The sequence below is a fragment of the Callithrix jacchus genome, chromosome 3 (assembly GCF_049354715.1).
Source record: "Callithrix jacchus isolate 240 chromosome 3, calJac240_pri, whole genome shotgun sequence".
In the NCBI taxonomy this organism is placed as follows: domain Eukaryota; kingdom Metazoa; phylum Chordata; class Mammalia; order Primates; family Cebidae; genus Callithrix; species Callithrix jacchus.
In genome coordinates, this window is record NC_133504.1 from 64,246,129 (window position 1) to 64,264,447 (window position 18,319).

Here is an 18,319-nt window from a genome sequence, read left to right on the forward strand (position 1 = left end):
AGGACAGGGCCGTCTTGGCCTGACTCCAGGGAAGAAGGTGTCCTCTGAAGGATTGGGCCTGCTGAGCAGAATATAAATGCAAACTATGAATGAAAGTTAATAGGACTCAGTAACAATTTGGGTCCCAGGAAACGAGGCACTGTGTAGTGGTGACTCCACCCTTAGATGGTAGGGAGGAATTGGCAGTATTCCAGACACTGTTAGGCCAGGTACAGTGAAAGCAAAACCCGAAAATGATGGTACACAGCTTGCGTGTGGGTCCCGAGTGCAGGAAGCAACACAACTTAACTCCACTCCCTAGGGAGAGACATGTCTCCACAGCTCAGACTCTAAGAGACTAGACCAGCTTTAGTGAAGCAGAATAGTAGTGTTGTTTGGCCTGGAGGGCAGTGTTTCTCAGCTCAACCACTGCCCGGTTTTTCGGGGTCGTATCATACTACATCAGCTTAGCCATAGAATTTGCAGCTTCTCAGCTCAGCCAAGGCAATTGGTTCTCTGGGGGCCAATGTGCCTCTTCAGCTCAGGCCCAGGGGGTCTGATTATTCTTGGAAGCCCAGACACCATTTCCCTGGGGTGCATGGTGCCACGTAGCTTAGGCAATGGGGTGTGTGACTCCTCTGGGTATCCAAAGCACTGCTTCCCTGCGATGCCTGGCATTGCTTCAGCTCCAACAGCGGGGACAGGGGACAGCAGCAAGTGGGAGGAGCATAATAAATAGTTCCATTAAAGCGCAATTTCCCTGGCAGGTAGTGTGTGGCTTCAGCTGGAATTCCATGGGGCAGGATTTTGCAGCAACTAGAAATGTCTTTTTTGCAGTCACTCTACCAAATAACCATTTCTTTTGAGAGGCAGCTCACAGATTCATCTGAAGACTCTAAAGGCAAGGTGCAGCACTGACTGGGAAAGATAGATGGAGCAGTTCCATTAAGGAACTGTTTCCTCCGAAGGAGGTGTGCAGCTTCAGCTTGGGTGCTAAGAGGCAGGCCACAGTCATAACTGTGAGGGGTAAGGGGAGAGTTTCTACTCTCACTTAGCCCCACACAGAAGAGCACAATTGCCTCTTGCAGCTTGGACTGGGGACACTGGACTACTGGGCCATGGTCGTTTACTGACAGCTTAGCCTCGGAAATGAAAAGGCTCAGTAGCCACTCGCCCCTGAAGCAAAACACACATTAACCATAGTGCCAGTTCCAAGATGGCATAGTGCAGTAGCCATGTGGGCCAGTGGGGTTAGGAAACAGGTTTACTCTTTCTCTCAGGGTGGCACAACTGTGTGGCTCCAAGTCAGTTCCCTTAGTTGGTCTTAGTGCCTATGAGGACTGCAGGGGACCCCAGAGGTGAGGACTATAGGTGTCCAAGATACTGTTGGGAGCTGTTGGAATCTTCTTGCTTACCTTTTCCCCAAAAGAGTGAAGTTCTTCCTGTTTCTCAGCTGATCCTGACTGGGAGATATGGTGGTGGAGGCTATGTGTTTCCTTTCACTCCTGTGGCCATCTGATTTTCTGTGTTCATAAATTTCTGTTCCTCCTATGATATACTCTGGTGCTCTGCTTTAATTATTTTTGTCAAAAGGTAGTTGGATCTTTGTGGTTTTGGCTGACTTTAATGATGGAGAGCAAGCTCAAGGGCCTTCTAGTCACTTCCCTTGCTGACAACAGAACTGATTAACAGGTATTCTTATCTCCATTAAGCCTCAGACATGTTACATAACTTCACTGAAGTTACTCAGCTTATCAGTGGCTAAACCAGTATTCTGATGTAGGTCCAATATTAAAGTAACAAGTTGTTCTTCTACCACAAAATACCTTAGAGTTGGACAATTATCAGTAACAAGCTTAAAACAAATATATGCATTTTTATTAAATCCTATCATCTTGATGACATACCTATTTCTTTCAATTTATTCAATAAATATTTATTTTGTCTGTTCTCCAAAAATTTTAGAGTATATAGGAGAAAGACATAACAATGAATGAAGGATTATAATACATTATAATAAATGCTGAAATGCTGACATATAGGTATTGTGAAAATATTTTAAAGGAATGTGTAACTCAGCAGTAAGAATGTGAAGAATGTGTCTTATACCATGACGTCAAAAGGGTCCTATGGCTGCCATTTTTAAAATGAGGGTCACCTGGAAATGATTCCGGATATAAATGTAAGAGTTCCAACTTTGAAAAGCATACAATTCAATCTAAAGATCTTGTAAATTATCCTAAAATATGTGGGGATTGCAGGGGGAAAATTGGCTTTAAATAGTTTTGAACAAGGTATATCCAGAAATAGCTTTCTACTTTGCAAGATCATTACCAACACTATATAAAGAATGTCTTTGAAAAGGGAGATTGTCCTTTTTTGCCATTATGCACATGAAAAATTAAGTCAAAGTAATATAAAAGAAAGAATAGACTGGAAAGAGCAATACTTACGTGGTAGTATCAAAAGAATTTTGCTTGATTAAGAAGTACTAAGGTTAAAAATAGAGCCTTAAACATTCCATTTCAGCTCAATTCATATATTAAACTTACAGCAGTATATCCAGTTAATTAGGCTGTTAATTTGATAAGCATGGCTGATTGCAATTTATTTAGAACAAACTAATAATGGTTTTGCTTATTAAGGATGGTTTAAATGTATGCAGAGGAAAAGGAGCCTGTGGAAGAGATACAGATTTCTATCAGTCAGGTTTCCTGGTGGCAAATCTGCTGTAAATAAAACAAACAAAAAACAATAAAAAAAAATAATTTATTGAATGGGCATTGGATAACTTATAGAATTTATAGGTATGCTGAACAACTATACTCAGAAAATGGGCAGGGTCAAGGGTGCCTGGTCATCAGACATCCTCAAAGTCAGTCTTGCCAAGTCTCCCCTTCCCACATATAGGACCTAGCAATAATTAAAGTAATAAATACACTAGATTTTGAAGACTCTGTATGGAAAAAAGAATGTAAAGATATCATCTTAATATTTCCATATTAATTACATGCTGAAATGATGTTTGAATCTATTGCTTTCAATCGTATAATCTTAAAATTAATTTTACCTATTCTTTTTGTTGTTTCTAATTTGACTAGTAGTCATTTTAAAATTAAATATGTGGCTTTTATTGGTGTCTTATATTTACATTGGATAGCATTGTCCTAGAGTACTAACTTGGGTCTTGTGTGAATGTATGTGTGTGTGCAGGAAAGAAAAAAAGGAACTCTTTTAGAACTGACAATAGCATTGATCTATAGCATTGGGTTACTGTCTTTTTTTTCACTCAAAGTCAGTTTTATCATCACAAACCGGATTCACCTGTTGAAAGACAAGAAGCGTGATACAATAGCCTAGATTTGGAGATATCTCAGGAAATAGATCATCAATAGGTATAGAAAACAAAAGATGAAGGGAACAAACTTCCATTTGGAGTGATAAGAAATTCTAAGCAATGTGTGTCTTGGTAAAATTTTGGAGTTTGCAATTTGTGTAATTCTTTTATTTTATTCACTTATTTCTTCATCAAATTAGATTAAAAACTAAATGAAATGTCTACAAAAGAATACAAATGATGTAAAAAAGAGACAAAGCCAGGAGTCATTTAGGTTCATGCAGTACAGTTAAAAAAAAATTGATTTATTTATACTATCACATTACACTCACATAAATGTGTGAAAGGGAATTGAATGCAGTGTGTGCTAAAAAAGAAAAAAATTCTAATCCTGTTACTTGGTATAAGCCTTATAAAATATGAAATAACATACTTGATAAAAGAAAATATTTTAACTGTTATGTGAAAGAAAGTTTGATTTTTTTCAACAGCAGTCAAAGCAGGAGCAAATGCTGAACTGCTGTTTCATGCAATAGAATCCTGTTCTTCTTGTTATGCCCATTAAACTAAGAATTGCTGAAGAAAGCAAACATCTTGCAAAAAACAAAGCCCATTTGAGCTTATGGTTTTGCCTTAGGCCAAAAAGAGAAGGAAAACCCTTTCTACACTATCTAACCCTATGTGGTAGACATCTTGCTAAAAGGGAAATCTTCCTCAAGCAATTCCCAAAAAGAATGTCATTATCTCCAGTATCTCTTTTGATTATTCTGCATACCAATCCATCAGCCAGTTTTCTAGTAGTTTCAGAGATGACTGTTAAGGCCAGTAGCAATTATAAAGAAAACTGATCTTGTAAAAGCAACAGTTTGATATTCATTCCTACTAACTGTCTTTCCACAGATAATACCAGAACCTTTCCACTCTTAAAAGCTACAGCAGACATAAAATAAAATGATCGTGTTGGCCAGGTGATTGAATCAACTGTCACAGGCATAAAATTCTAGACTAATATTTTAAGAGATATATAATAAATATTATTTAATAGATTTAGATACTGCTTGGTTTTGAAAGACTAATAAGGAGAGAAAGCTCTCTGTTCTCCAAAATATTTTCATAGTATATTTCAAAGTAGATGAAAGTTAGATTTAATTTCTTCCTTTTAGTATCATGGTTTTCTGGTTTATGTATGTAATCACCATAAATGAAAGAAAGCATAATTTCAGCCCTCTAAATATAAAAGTTTAAATAAAAAACTTTAGATAATACACAAAGTATATTTTGCAATGATGTAAATATTTGCTGAATTGATGCACCATTAGAGATGATGAACTTTCATAAATGAATGAAAAGATGCATTAGTCCCTATCCAGTCTAGAATTACAGGAATATTACCCTGAGATAGTGGTATGAAAGCCCACAGTCTCCAGACATGAAACTTGCAACTCGCAACACTCACCTGACTAATTTGAAGCAAGTTCCCTTAGAATATCTAAGGTAATTAACAGCTTCAATGGCAAATGCTGCTTTTTCTGAATTGAACAGTAGCTCCTTTAATGTAGGTCATATAACTAATTAAATCAAGTTCAATGCCTGTAACTTTAATTATATTAACATATGAATCTAGCTTACCAACATTAAAACATTTTCTGTATATTGTATACATGTAAAAACAAGCACACTAGACCAGAGACAATAATGGGACTTTGCACACACAAATAATAATGATTAAAGATTAAATTTTCACAGATGCCTTCCATATGCCTTGCACTCTGCTAAATCCTTTTATGTAACTCATTTCATCTCTAAAGCTAAGTGTGACGTGTCATTTTTTCATGTATACAGATAATCATATTGAAGTTCAAATGGAAAACATATGCCTGACTTTGTATTATGCTCTTTCATTACACAACTGTACATCTCATTATTGACACTCACTAAAAAATTAATGGGCGAGGAATGAGTAAATGAAGGAATGGATATGGAAATTCACTAGTGAGCATATTGTTAAATTTTTACATATTTCTGGCAGTTTAGAAAAATGCATTTCTATGACTGCTGTTTACATTTTCTGTTTTATGCCGTTCATTTATTAGTTTTTAACTAAACTAACTATAATATTTATTTCTGTTTTTAACTTTTTTTTTTTTTTTGAGATAGAGTCATGCTCTCCCAGGCTGGAGTGCAATGGTGCAATCTCAGCTCACTGCAACATCCACCTCTCAGGTTCAAGTGATTCTCCTGCCTCCGTCTCCCAAGCAGCTGGGGCTACAGGCACACACCACCACGCCCGGATAATTCTTGTATTTTTAGTAGAGCTAGGTTTCACCATGTTGGCCAGGATGGTCTCGATCTCTTGACCTCATGATCCACCTACCTGGGCCTCCCAGGATTACAGGTGTGAGCCACCTTGCCCAGCCGTTTTTGACTTACATTTATTTAGATTCAGGGGTACATGTGCAGTTTTGTTAAATAGGTGAATTGAATGTCTTGAGGGTTTACTATACCAATTATTTTGACACCCAGGTAATAAGCATAGTACCTGCTAGTTAGTTTTTTTAATCCTCACCCTCTTCCACATCCACCCTCAAGTAGGCCCTGGTATCTATTGTTCCCTTCTTTATGTCCACGAGTCCTTAGTGTGTGACAACGTAATTTAGGAAATAATCTTATTCTATTTGTTTTAGAATATAGAGTATTAGCCTTCTTAAATACATTACTTACAGTAGTTAAAACATTCCCTGTTAATGCTGAGAAAAAAAGAGTAATGTAAATAAGGAAATAAGCTTTCATTGTTTTTGTTTTTGTTTCTGGATTCATGCCTTATGTTATGAAACATGGTAAACAACAATATTTTTTTGACATCACAATATTATCTTTTCTTTGAAAATAATTTTTGTATTTTTAAAAATCTCTGGGGGTACATCATAGGTATATATATTTATGGGGTACATAAGATATTTTGATATAGGCATGCAACGTGAAGTAAGTACATCATGGAGAAGTGGGTATCCATCCCCTCAGGAATTTATCTTTTGAATTACAAATAATCTAATTATATTAAGTCATTTAAAAATATGTAACTATTATTGACTATAGTCACCCTATTGTGCTATTAAATAGTAGGTCTATTCATTCTTTGTAATTTTCATGTACCCATTAGCCATCCCCACCTTTCCCACAGCCCTCAACTACCTTACCCAGACTCTGGTAACCAGCCTACTATCTATGTTCAGTTCTAATGGTAGGACTTTCAGATCCCATAAAAAAGTGAAAACATGCAATGTATAAACACATAAAATATTATAAACACAGCTCCAAATATTCTAGCTTCCATTAAAATTTTACTATTTATATGACATGTCTGAATTTTTAAAGTATATTTTATTGAAAAAATATGTACGGAAGTCATAAAGTACCAAGTTTAAAGTATATGATTAGTAATTATTGACACATGTCTGAATAACCTGGCATGGGCATGAAAATAACTAGGAAGGAATAATGCTTTCACTTAATACACTCCAAAACGTTTTAGTAATACTAAAGGGCAAATTAATGTATTATAATCTGATGAACATATTTGATTTTTAATCCTTGTGATAAATTTCTTCCATTTATGAGCTAACTTTTGCATATGGGTTTGCATATTGACTTTTAATCAGTTAAAAAGAAAAAACTTAAAAATTGAAATATTTACTGAAAGCATAGCTGCAATTTTGTATAATGGGAATTATAAATTGATACCCTAATTTATCATCTTAAGTGTTAATTCATGCATTTAAGTTTGGTGAATATAATTTCACTTACTCTATGAGCATATCAAATGAGCTACATTTTTACTAGCCAAATGCCTAGGACTCTTTAGGACAATTAGTACAAAAATGACCGACTACATTAAGAAGTGTTTTAATCTAATATGATGGACAATGAATTCACTTACTTGAAGAGTTTTAACTAATATTGTTGCTATTTATTGTGTGGTTAGGTCTTACAAAGGCTTCCTGGCTCTCTTATGGGTGTAAATCAAGGTGTCAATCCAAATATTTAGAGGAGGATGATATTAATAAATTCAAACAATCAGGCCAGCATGATAACTTATATCCGTAATCAGCAGTTTGGGAGGCTGAGGCAGGTGGATCACTTGAGCCCAGGAGTTTCAGACCAGTCCGGCCAACATGGTGAAACCCCATCTGTACAAAAAGTACAAAAATTAGCCAGGCTTGGTGGTGTGTGCCTATAGTCTCAGCTACTTGGGAGGCTGACGAGGGAGAATTCCCTAAGCCTGGGAAGTTGAGGCTACAGTGAGCCATGATCATGCCACTGCACTTCAGCCTGGGCAACTAGAGTAAGACCTGTCTCAGAAAAAAAAAAAAAAAAAAAAAAAAAACATTCAAAATACTATTTATGCTTATACTATCACATTTTGTTAAAGGACATTTCCTCATATTTTAAAAAATTATCTGTCCCTATAAGTAAATTGCAATACAGTTAAAATTTTAGCAGAGATATTTGAATGTTATAATGCTAAAAATATTAGTTACCTTATAATATATGGTCTTTTTAAAATTAAGGCAGTGTCCTAGAGAATGAAGAAAATTTGTTCATTTCTGGGTCAGATATTTATCACTATTTTGTTCAATGTAGCTATACTTAAGGTATCTCTTTCTATTCTGTCTCCAAATAATTTAATTGTTGAGGGAAACATTTTTATCTTATTTTACTTTTGTAAACAATTTCCTCTATATTCTGCAAACACCCATTTTAATTGATGAATAAATAAATGTATTGCAATGGGTTCAGGTATTCTTCAAGCAAGGTTGTGCAACCTTACAACTTCATCTTAAGCAGAAATTTACCTCACTTTCAGGAGCATATCAATAGCATATTTAAAAAATACACCTGCCACTGTTTAATGGCCTACATATGACCCTATACATTGAATAATTAAAACTGGAGTTGAAAAAACAATTAACTTTTGAACTGTTTGATGGTTTTGTTACAAAATTTTTAAAAAACAGCTTTTTAAGAAATAATGTGAAATAAAACAAATGTAAGATTAAAAAAATTAAAAAGACAGATTTTTCAAAGACCTGGAAGAACAGATGTACAATCAGCATCACCCTGTGAGTGGCAATGCTCAAGAGGTGCAGGAAGTAGTTTTCCTCACCCCCTATTGCTCTTGTGAAAATACATTACTAAATACACTGTACAGAGATCTGGCAACTTAGTAACCCATGCAAAGCCCTTTTGAGAAAACTGGGAAAGCAGAATACTAATGGAGGAAGTATTCATACCAGAGTAAAAACTACAATATCTGCTTCAATTACAGAACTGTGCATATTTTATCAAGACCTCTGTACCTGTACATGCAGGTAGGCATAATACTGTTTTGGAGAGCTATTTCCAAAGGAATGGTGCATGATGATTAATGCCAACTTTGTATTGTCTTTTATTCTTATGGTCGATCAAGGCTCCTTTGGTCTCAAAGATCAGCTAGAGTTAGCTAAAGCTTCTGCATTAGATTTCCATTCACTCCACTGATTGGCTGATTCTCTTACAGCCATGGCTACCTGGAGCATATTCGTCTCAAAATGGTTGGCAAAATGTCAAGAGTGAAAGCCAAAAAATATGAGCACATTCAACGTCTCTACTTATGTAATTTCTGCTAATATTGTATTGGCTAAAGCAAATCACAAGGCAAAATCCAAACTCAATGAGTAGCAGAATTTACTCTTCAGACAGGGGCAGTCATAGCAAGGTTTAGAAACAGAGGAAAAGATGTAAGCACACAATATAACTGCCTGACCTCTTGGTCATAATTATTAACTTCCCCTCCACTTGCAAAATACATTTACTTCTCCAAGGCACCAGAATATCTCATCCCATTATGGCAATACCCACTTAAAGAGGTGTTGTAAGAATGACAGTAATAAATGCTATAAAGTAACTAGTATACCTCTGTGGATATAGGAGTTGTGTTCTGTCGCTATTAATACTAATCCTAACAATTACACCAATAACATTTAATTTTATTGTAATGTTAATATGGTTAAGCATCATTCCATATTTTTAGGTAAAATATTATCACTATGGTATGTTAGGAAATATTTTAGTTAGATGTATCAGTATTCCAATAATATACTCATATGTTAATCATGAGCACATTAACTCCTGAGTGAAGAAAACAGAATTGAATCAAATGAGTTAAACAGATGTCTTAAGACTTAACCTTCAAATGGAATTGATTCCAAGGGAATGCAAAATCCCTGCAAACACAAAATTAACTGTAAATTGAATCCTACTTATATAATTGACCCCAGAGATACAACACACACACACACAAATCATCCTAACATAAATAGATTTACACATATTAAAGTTAAAAGGTAACTTACTTTTTGAATTAAACCTGATACAAAGCCTGATTCATTCTATTTAGAACGAATATGGAATTCTTCAAGCACAATAAATAGCAAACAACTGGTAATATTCCCCCAGTTTAAAAAAGTGATTTAGTTTTCACTAAAACTAAATTCATGCAGTAATTGCAAATGCTATTTTATCCCTTGCTTGTGTCCTAATCAGCTAGCTTTCAAGCGATTAAAATTATTTCTTTTTTCCCCCTTTCTTTTCTTTTCTTTTTTCCCAGCTGCCAGATGGGAATGTATGCATTGGCCTCCACCACATCATCAGCATCTCTGCTTAAATTCTGGTGAGCTCTGAGTGCTCCATTACCCATTGCGTTCTGCCCCATTTGATCCAGGCACATTTGCCACTTTGATGCCTTCAGAGTACAAACAAGGTGCACTAATCAAAGCTTCCCTGTTCCATTCTGAGAGAACCTCTCATCATTGCAAGGGTTTCAAATCTGGTGCACAACATTATCACTTCATTTTGTTCCCTTTGATTCTATCAGCCTGACACTTTGATCCCTGCATTGCACTAACTGGACTCATCAAAGCTTTCACACTTTTGTTTTTGACAGTCGGTGACAAAGCTTCCAGCAGGATGAGAGACTTTTACTTTCCTTGTTTTGTTTCTGTTGACTTTTCAGTTATCAACTGTCTCCTATTAATTCTGGTTCTAGAATGTGTTCATTAATTTTATGTTCATTATATTTTAAAGTGCACATTTATTTTTAACTAAGGCTTGCCAAAAGCAATTAAATATATCCATACCAGAGTTGTACATCTTAGAATTGTTTAATGTACCATGGGTGTTTAATCAATGATTCTAAAATGCCAATAATTTAATGGAAACAATCAGTGTGGTGTGTAAAGCGAAACTACCGATATGAACTAGAGTATGATAGAGTTCTATCTTAGGGCAATAGACTTCATCTAATGACTTTATCAGAAAATGCTTTTTGTCTTACTGTTATATAGTTAGGAAGATTTCCACATGTGTTTTAAATATGTCTTCTGTCTCCAGGTAAAAATGAAAAATAATGCTCATGATTAGGTTGGCTTTCTTTAATTTTCCTGCAGAACATTTATTTGTTTCAGGCCTAGGAATCTTGATGTATATGTTTTCCTGCACTGCTTTTTCATGAGCTCTATCAAATCACAATTGTCCAGTGATTTATTTGACTGATGAATACAGTAGAAATAGATGTCCTAGGAGTCACAGAAGAACATTGGAGGTTCTATTAAGTCCTCTAATTCCTAAATGATAATAATGTACTTCCTTAATCCCAAGGAAATTATGAAAGGAACTTTGATATCAATAGATAGGTTTCTAAGTCCTCAACGTTGATGGTTAGGGGTAAAAGTTGGTGCCCTGGAGAGGGGCCATGTCAGACTGTCTATAAGAGAAAGAAAGGATGTCTTCAGTGAATCTGTTACTTATAAGACTGCTGTATAGTATCATTTTTTACAAATGGTAGAAATGAACAATAAAGTTACTATTTTTACCATTTTGTACTCTAAGAATATGAAAAACAAAATTATTATGAGGTAAACCATTATCAAAAAGCATAGCTATGTGGACAGTCTTAATCTCTTGAGATTTTTAGACCCTAAAGCAAAACCACTAAACTAGGAAACATAGGTAAGGTTCTGCTTTGCATTCAAAGAGGTAAAAAAGTCTGTGAAAAAAGTTGTAATACACTCTCTCAGAGTACTTGCCTAGTTGTACCTCTGTGTCTCCTGGTGGTTAGGGACTCCCATGGAACTTCATAAGTTGGTGTCACCCTTGGGCCCCTCGTGCTCCATGATAGACAAGGACTACTGATGATACTTTAATAACATAACCTTCTCTCACCAAACTGAAACATGTTCTAGAAGAAATGATTTGTCCCTGTCTTCAATAACTTATGTCCTTAGGAGAGAAGAGGAAAAGAGAAATAGTATATTAGTGAATAAAATAGAAAATGTTTGGAATATCCTGGATAATCATAAGGTAGTGAATATAAGCAAGATTCCAAAGTTCATTTCAGACATGTTGCCATACTTATAGAAAGAGAAGAACAGTCAAAACAAAAGTGTCTAATGGTTTTCTCTGCCAATCTGAGGGAGGTGAGGTGTGGTTCAAGTTTCTTGACAAAGGCAATGTAAATATTGACTTATTATCTTTGTTAGTATAACATAATTTGGATTTTACATTCATATTAATTCAATCAACAAAAATTATTGGCATTTATGTTCTGATTTATAACAGGATGAATATTTTTATAGAATTAATTTTAGTTTTAATTACTTTCATACAATATTTTCTTTCACATTCTTTAGTTCCTGATTTTGATTTTTCTCTCAAGTGCATTGAAAACTATTCACATTATACATTTTTTAAGAAGAATCCCTTGAATTGTGTTTTTCCAGAAACTTTGAATAGCTAAGAAAAGTTTTCTAACATTACTAATGAATGACAACTTGATAGGTCATAGTATTTTCAAACAAAAAACATTCACATCACATACTTTTTAGACATTGCCTCATAAATTTCTAATTTTTTTGTGAAGAGACTTTTGGGACCCTATAGACATTTATTCAGTTCTTATTGAAATTCGATTTGATTTTTCCCTTATGTTATTTATATTTCTTATAATTGAAGATCTTCGACATGATGTCTCTGAGTGTATAATCTTTCACATTTTTTCTCTTAGACTTTTGTAAAAAGTTTATTTCCATACATAATCTCTTTTTCAGTTTAGGTCTATCCTCTTCTATTATATTCTATACCAGAATTTGGTCTAATACATAGTAAGCAAAACAGAATTTATAATATGCCTTGCTTTTAGTAGTTGCTCAATATTCATGTAATCAAATAAATGAATGGGAAAGACATTTATAAGAACGAAAAGCGAGGGAACAGATAAGTTAACTTCATATTTGTAGTACTTCTTTAAATATAATTGGTCATATTTTTATAAATTTGACAATCACTGTAAAAGTCTAGAAAAAATTCACCAAATATTAATAATGAAATGACTATTAGTGACTAGTACTGATAGTGAAGTCATGAACAAAAACCTGCTCTCAAGATTCAGATATGAGCATAGTGTTGGCAGTCAGTGAGGACAAGGATTGTCAGTCTAACCTCTGCCAATTGGAAATTTGGCAAATTCCACACACACAAACACATATATATATGTACACACACACATATATATATATGTACACATATATATATGATTTTTTTTTTGAGACAGAGTCTTATTCTGTGGCCAGACTGGAGTACAGTGATGTGATCTTGGCTCACTGCAACATCTGCCTCCCAATTTCAAGCGATGCTCGTGCCTCAGCCTCCCCAGTAGCTAAGACTACAGGCACATGCCACCAGGCCCAGTTAATTTTGGTATTTTTACTAGAGACGGGGTTTCACCATGTTGTCCAGGGTAGTCTTGAACTTCTGACCTCAGGTGATACCGCTGCTTTGGCCTCCCAAAGTGCTGAGATTACAGGCATGAGCCATCAGGAAACAGAAAAATATATTAATAAGTTTCCAGTAAAAACTGTATCAAACTTGCTTTCTTTAGGGGTAAATGATTGATAAGAATTATAATAGCTAATTATTAGTGACATTCTATGTGCTAGGTGGTTTACTATTTTATGTGCATTAACTCATCCTCTATTATATCTTTAGTCATCATAATATTTTTCCATATGATCTGTCTACAATCTTATCTCATTCCAACGTATTTTTTTGTTTGATAACCACTATATTTTCTTACATTTTTCAATTTCCGCCTTTCTGAAGATTTTATGGCTTATGAAATAGAAAAGTTTCAGACAGATGCTCTTCCTTTTCTTCTGAAACTTTAAATTATTTCAAAAACCTTATTCTGGGTCTATAGAATAGTACCTAAGAAAGAGTATGGTCTCTGGAGACAGACTACATAGCTTAGAATCCTGCCCTAATTACTTTATACCTGTGTGAGCTTTAGCAATTTACATAACTTCTCTGGGCTTTAACTTTCACATCTATTAATGTGTACTTTCTGCATAGTGTTGTAAAAAATGCAAGAATGTACCATGACAATCCTATTTCTTTTTTTATTTTATGCCATTCATTTTGAATTGTCCTTTCTCTAAGTATACATTAAAATTGTTAAGTTGGTGAAAGGAGCAAAGCTATACTGATTGCCTCACAATGAATCACTGTGAAATGTTTAAACAGATGCCCAATCCAGAGCCTAGTTCTTATTTCATAATCTGAGAATTGGCTATTCTACATGCTAGAGTGTTTAAACTTATTCTTGATTCTTACATATCTGCTTTATTGTTACTGACATATTCTCTCAACCTATAGTATGAGATCTGCCTGTAATGAAGTTTTATGGAGATAAATCTTGGTATCATTTCCTCCATAGTTTTAGGTAAATAACTGGAAACCTAGAATAGATACAATATAAAGTCCCAAATGCCAAATTTTACATTTTTTACATATATTTTAGGAAAACATTCAAACTGTTACAATTAGCCAATAAAATAAATTATTACATACTTAAATATCTGATTAAAATTTAATTTGCTCTAGAAGCTTTTAGCATGCCTCCGAACCCCATCCTCACCATGCTATTAGCCATTTAATTAGGTACTAAATAATTTGTAATTTTTGTAATGGTTACGAGGAAGGTTGAAACATTCCAAGGAGGTTATTTGTACTCTTGATTATATAAATGCCAATTGGCTATTTTGTTGTTTTCACCATATGTATACAAAATAGTGAAAAACAAAATCACTCCTGTGGTTAAAAGGACACATCACATCTCTTTGAATATCATGCATCTACCAATTGAATACAATCAAATCAAAATATTTATAATTGACCAAAATGTGGAAAGATCTGAATAAGATACTTAAAAATAATGTCTATTATATTATCAGAAGAGATGCCTCTTGTTCAAACCTAGCTGTAGATATAATTTTGCTTTTTTTTAAGTTTGTTTATTTAAACACTTATAAAGCATTATAATGGAATTTAAGTACTTTTCAAATATCTTTGACTAAACAAGTGCGTATTAATCTATCATGCCTCACTCAGGAGCATAATGGCATAACTACCTCTTTCATAATTTACCTATGACTTTGCATGGAATTTTAAGACATTTGAATACATGCCATTCATATGAAGAATAAGTTTCAATAAAATAGTTAACTTAGGTATTTGAAAGTCTAGCTCAAAATATTGTTTTTTAGTGGAAAAGTGAGAGAAATAATTTTAGACATTTACTTTAACATGTACCATTAACATTCTGAAATAAAATGACAAATTGATTCATTAAAATTTCTTGTGTGTTTATTTTATACAGATCCTTTTACTAATGATTTGGGTAAAAGTATTTTAGTCAAATAAATTGATTTTAACATTTTCATAAATAATTAATATTATTGATTTCCTTACAGCAGTAACTAGACCTAAGCTCAAAAAAGGTACAGTTTCTTATTTATGTGCATACACACAGACACACACACACACACACACACACACACACACACACACACACACAGAGGTTAGCTGGTAGGAGGGTACTTTGGCATGACTTTCAGAGGGATAAGATGAAAAACCAGAGAAATTGCACCCTTCTTCTCTCTGATTTTGTATTTCTTGCATTTATGATATTAACATAATGGGAACACCAGTGCTTTGGTTTTTCAACAAAGCATAAATCTAGATGTCTCTTGACTCTATAAAGAATAGAGAATCATTAGCTTTGAAGTAATGAGTTCACAAAAAAATTCAAAAAAAAATTTCAAAGATATTATATGACACATCTCATAGGGTGAAGAATGCTTTCAATAAAATCACAGATTTGAAATTTTTTTAAAGCGAAGGTAGAGATGTTACTTCTTTCAAAACAGTGATTAGGAGGTTTATGATTTTGCTAGAAAATACTTGGAGTCTGACAGTAAATGCCTTTTGAATGAAAATGAGGTAAATATTTGCAAAACTGCAGAGATTTAAAAACTCATTTTAAAGTTTTCATGAGTTTTTATTGTGAAGTGTCCATACTAAAATGCATGCACAGAGTTTAAAGAATAATAAGATATATACCCTTCCACATATTATTAGACTAAGATAAAATATTTCTAGTCCTATCGGAATCCCATGCATGCTGTACAATCGCTACAGAGCTTTCTCTTTACCCCTAAGTTACGACGCTCCTTTCTGCCGTCTCTTGCTTTAACTAGTGATATTTACCTCTGTGTTCATAAGTATACATAACCTAGTTTTCCTGTTTTTCAAATTTACATAAATGAAGTATATTAAATAATCTAGCTGTGATTTTAGTTTTTCAGTCAATATCATGATTAGAATATTGAATCAAGTGAATTAAGATAGCAGTATTCCTTTTGATTAGAGTGGAATAGTCCATGATGTGCAAACAAGATTTAACCCATACTATTGTTAGAAATCCTACAGGTTGATTATTGGTTTTGATATTAAGAAGAATGTTTTGAGGAATATTCTCCTATATGTCTCCTGATGCTGTGGCATAGAATTGCTCCGTCATGTTTTATGGACTTCAGTAGTAATATTAATTTATTTTCTAAAAATTGTGCTAGTTTGTACTATCACAGTCTGGAATTCTCATTATATCATCTCTTTACACAGCTAGACAAGACCTTGTGTGTCTTCACAATTTGGCAAATCCGAGGGATATAAAATTACATATTATTGTGGTTTAATGTATATTTCCCTGGTTGTCAGTGAGGTAAGTGGTAATGTACATGTTTATGTGCCATTCATATTTCCTCCTTTGGAAAATGTCTATTTATGTTTATTTTTACCAGTTTTTCACATTCTGTTTTATTATTGAACTATATATTAATCTGTTTATTATCTATACTAACTTTTGCTAATAGTGTGTTGTATTTATTTCCTGTTCAGCATTTTTACTCACTTTATAGTGTCTTTAATAAACAAATATATTTTTTAAATTAGTGTAATGGAATAAAACAATCTTTTACTATTGAAAAATAATTTATTTATCTCCTTCAAAATCGTTACTAATATTTTTAACCTTTACTTTTTTTTACTTCTCCAGGTAACACCTCAAGTAAAATGCTGACTACAAAGTGGATATACTTCTCTTGGTTCTGATGTTAAAATATATAAATGCATTAATATTTTACCATTTATTATAATGCTTGCTCTAAGATTTTTGTAAGTGCCTCTGTTAAGGTAATGATTTTTATCAGCAGTTTGAAGGTTTCATCCAGAAGAAGTTGACTTTTATAGATGCTTCTGAATAAATTGAGATGACAACTTTTTTCATTTTAAATTGTCTTATATGGTAAATAATATATGATAAATAATGTTAGTTCTTTAATGTGAAACACCCATTCCTGTAATTATGACACAGTATTCTTTGTATGCAATTATTCTTCTTCACTGATATATTTAGTAGGATTGCATCTGTCTACATTTGTGAAATTTCTTGCATTATTTATTTGTATTCTCTTATTTTTGAAATGCTGTTCCTGTGGAACAAATTATCCCATAATAAGTGATTTATGAGAGAAAGTATTTACTACCTTACAGTTTCTGAGAGTCAGGAAACTGGGTGCAGTTTAGTTGGGTGCCTCTCATACAAGGGTCTATTTGTAGCTTGACCTGGATATGATCTCCTAACAAATTCACCCATGTGATTGTTGGCAAGATTCAGATTCTCAGGGTCTGTTGGACTGAGACCCTCAGTTTTTCAGTGTCAGGTAATTGAATCCTCTGAGTTCTTTGCCAAACATGGCACTTGTTGCAACATGGCAACTGACATTCCAACAGATCCATGGAGCAAGAAAGTAAGAGGGTGTGTGAGATGGAAACCTTGGTTAATCGAATCTCACAAATGACATCTCATTGCTTTTGCTATATACTATGTTAGATGCAAATTGCTATGTCTGGCCCACATGCAGGGAGGGATAATTACACAAGGATATAAATACCAAGGGATAACTAGAAGCTGCGCTGCCTACCACAGTGATTTATTTTATATTATAAATACATGTAATATAATAATATATATTTTAGCTTATTTTTTTTACATATTCTTGTTTGCCTTATAAAACTATTTGTCTCTTCACATTAAAATTTATGTGATCAAGTATTGTCTGATTTATTAAATTTCTTAAAGACAAATGGAGCTCTGTGTTGCTATATTGAATGTTTGTATTTCTTAACCTTTTCTTTTTATTTTCCTTAGTTCCTTCCTTGTCAATTTTCTTTTAGCTTCTATGTTTCTAACTTCCCATCTTCTTTTGCTGTCATATGTAGTTTTAAGACTATGTATTTCCCTCTAAACTATGTTTTCATCATATCCCACAAATTTCAACATGTATTTTTTTATTGTCAATTTTTAGAATGTTCTAACTTACATCAGGATTTCTTTTTTGATTCATGTTTGTAGAAACATAATTTTAAATTTCTGAATGTAAAGGTATTTTTCTAAGTAGGTATCATTTATTTTTAACTTAGTTCCACTGGAGTGTTTGTGTTCGGAATAAATTCAAACAACAAATTATTGAATGGAACATTTGGATTAGCATATTGACAGCCAATTTTTGT